Genomic DNA, 3,399 nt, shown 5'->3' with positions numbered 1-3,399 from the left:
GGTCTCACGGACCCCTTACTGGCCGCTTCCAGGGCCCGGGTCTCCAGGCCCTTCTGTAGCGTTCACCTGCGCTGCTCCTTGTTCAGTGCAGCAGGAAAATGTCAGCCCAAACGAACGGCAGCCTGCAAAGAGATTTTTAACCCCTTCTGTTGCCATCCATTGAAGGAACACCATGTACCCCAGGGCAAACTGTACTCCTGTCCTGCAGCAAGACCTCCTGTCATTCTACGCGCCCCGTGAACGGGAGGCTGCTGGCAGCAAGGGGCGAGAGTTTTACAGCAAAGATTTGCTCAGTGCTTTTACTGTAAGCCTGTTCCGCCTGTTTGTTCTGCCCCCGAGGGGAGGGGGGGGCCCTTGCAGGACGCAACCCCTCATAGTACCATGAATCTCTGGTGCCTAATAAAAAAAAGAAGTGCTCTGGAGAGGTGTTAGTGAGGCTGCTGGGGTGGTACGTGCAGCAGGGACTGAGAAGGCTGGGTGGAAAGGGAGTTCGGTGCACAAGCAGAGGCTCACAGAGCCGACAACCACACGTGCAGAGACACGACGCAATTAAAACCGTGCAGAGCTGGCTCACGGATCCCCCATGACCCAAGCCACAGTCTGCTTGCTGAGCCCATCTTCCTCTCAGCCCCTTGCCTGCTATATCAGAGGTGCAAACACTCCTCCCAGTCTCCCACATTAAGCCTGACAGCGGCAGAGGAAGGGAACTCTCAGTTTATCTGCAGCAGCCCGTGGCGAGCCGCCTTTCTGCTCTTTTCCTTTGCGCTCACTACATGTGGTTTTCAAAACCACTGAAAATGGCCTCAGGGCTGCCTGCTGCCGCCGGTGCGCTGCCTCCCCAGCTCGGCGCAGTTTGCCCTGCTCGGATTCTTGTGTCTTATCACAGGGTTCATGCACTTTACTATTGTCGTTACGTGTATTTACGTATAAAAAAAGTTAAGGTCACTGTCTCTTCCTTCCCTGTCCACGCAGGGTTCCCTCTCCAAAGCCAAGCCACAGCAGGACTGCTCCTGGAGCACGCTGGAAGATCCCCATCCCGCATTGATCCTGACGGGAGACTGCTGGGCATCAAGGGGCCGGTGACCCACAGAAGCGCTGACCCGAGGGGCGCAGGCCTGGCCGGGCTGTGCGTGCAGCGGGGGGAGCTCGGTCTTCAGGCCTGCGCCGGGCTGCATGTAACCCCTGGTCGCAGGATGGGCTTCACCAGCTGATTGCAGCGGAGAAGCCTGTAGGCAGCTCCCACTCGGCACCTGGCGATGACGCCACCGTCCTGTCCTTGTCTTTATCTTGAAGTGAAGCAGCGTGTTTTCATTAAACAGCCTTTTGCTCAACTGCAGAAATGATGAATGGTGGTGTTTACTTCGAGGAAAACCCTATAAAAACCCTGAAGACCACAATGCCGGTGAACCTCTCCCCTGTGCCGTGCCCTGGCTGGAGGTCCATGCAGTGCTGCACGAGTCGGGGTTCCCAGCATCTGAAGGGACGTCAGACTGGTTTTTTTTTTCTTTCTCCTGTTATCTCCAGGTCTTTTAATTTAAAGGTATTTTAATCAATACCTTACAGAGTCTGAGTGCCTTTCTTGCTGGGATCCCTAACGAGCAGCAGCCCTTGTGCTTTATATTTGGTGTTGGTGGCAGGATCCTGGCCAGGAGTGCCTTTCTGGAAAAAGGGCAGTGGGGAAAAGAGTGCCGGTGTGCTCGGCTGGCCCCATGTGCAGCCGTGGGCGGCCGTTACGCGGTTTTTGGCCTGGCTGATCCCCCCAGGGAACTGGGAGAAGGAGTTATCCGTGTGTCCTACCCCTACTGAAATATTCCCTTGTCTCCAAAAAGAAGGGGCAGGGAAAGGAAAGGCTCAGCCGGAGTCGTGTTGTGCGCGGTGGTTACGGGCGTGCTTGCAGCAGATGTGGGAGCATTTCCATCTTGCGCGAAGGCAAGCGCAGGCACAGCGATGCAGGGGGGGCACCGTGGCAGCGGGCGGTGGAGCTGGGGGGGCGCATGGAGCCCCCCGTGAGCGGAGCTGCTGAGGCCTGAGCCACTCACACGGGAGCGAGCGGTGGGATGAGTGCCTCTGGGACTCGGGTGCTGAGGAGTGGGCAGAGGGCTTGGAGGATGAGTACAGCAGCAGCAGCGCTGCCCAGCCATCAGTGATTAACAAAGCAAAGGGGTCCCCAGGGGCAGCCCAGCACACCCCTGTTTTCAGACAGAGTTGCAAAATTTGGCAGGCACCGGGAGAAAGGCTGGCACCGCGGCTGCTGCGCGCCTGGGACCTCGGGGCAGGCAGTGTCCGTTCAAACCCTCAACGCTTAACACGCTTGGGAGCCACCTCGCCAAACCTGCCGCTTGTCTGGTGGCTGCGGGGACCCTGTCCCTCGCCCTGGGATCGGGGCGACAAAGTAGTGCTTTGGAAAAATATAGGTGAGGCTTGCCAGGACATAGAGGAACTTGCCGCACGGCAAGGCAGATATCCCCACGGCTCGGTAAGCCCCCTCGGGGAACCTTTCCCCCTCGGCATCAGCGGCTGCTCCTTTTGCTTTGAGGGCACGGCTAGCCCCCGCGCTGGGGAGTGCGGTGGGGGACGTTCTTTTATTGCTGCGGCAGCGTGGCGGCTGCCCGGCTGAGGGGAAGGGGAGGAGCCGTAGGGCATTACAGGTGCAAAAGCAGCCGAGGATGGTGACTCAGGAGCTGCCATTCCTGGCATTAGTGCAGGCAGGGATGCACAGGCAGCAGCTGGATGGCAAACCAACGCCTTACCTCTGGGGCTTGTATAAACAAGCAAAGGGGAAGGGGCAAAGGAGGGGTGCTGGGGCACGGGTCCTGGCTCCCCTGGCTGGTGTGTGTGCGTGTCCCCCTCCCCACTGAAAGCAATAACAGGGGGTGGGCAGCCCCGGGGCTGGGGGCCATCACCCCTCTGCTCTGCCTGTAAACCCCGGGGCTGGCAGAATGAGTGCTGGGTTTGTATCTTATAGATGCCGGGGCCGAGGTAACCCTAATTCCCAGAAATCCATGTTGTTACCCCAAGAATCAACTGATGAATATTAACATACTGGGGAGCCAGGGGAGGGGGGGAACCATCTCAAGAAACTTTTCTAACCTTTGCAACTAGAAAACTACCATTTACTGCTCAAGTGTGGATTACCAGATTCCTGAATATATCGCAGATGACGATTTGTTAGTAGCACAGATTTTCAGTACCGCTGGGGGAAGGTGTCCCTTTGGGATCTGATCAGTCTGGGCCTGGGCACTCGTAGCACGGAGGTTCACCTCCCGCAAAGCCTGTAGCCTCGGAGCAGCACACTCAACTCCTCATAGCCCTGTCTGGATCCTGGTGTGGGACCGTCGGCCAGCGGGTGTGAGCACCAGCCGGGGCTGCAGCTGCTCTGGTAGTGTCACCCTGCCCGGG

The sequence above is a fragment of the Pygoscelis adeliae genome, unplaced genomic scaffold (assembly GCF_000699105.1).
Source record: "Pygoscelis adeliae isolate BGI_AS28 unplaced genomic scaffold, ASM69910v1 Scaffold407, whole genome shotgun sequence".
Taxonomy (NCBI): Eukaryota; Metazoa; Chordata; class Aves; order Sphenisciformes; family Spheniscidae; genus Pygoscelis; species Pygoscelis adeliae.
The sequence above is the reverse complement of the archived record's forward strand: the minus strand, read 5'-3'. Positions refer to the sequence as shown.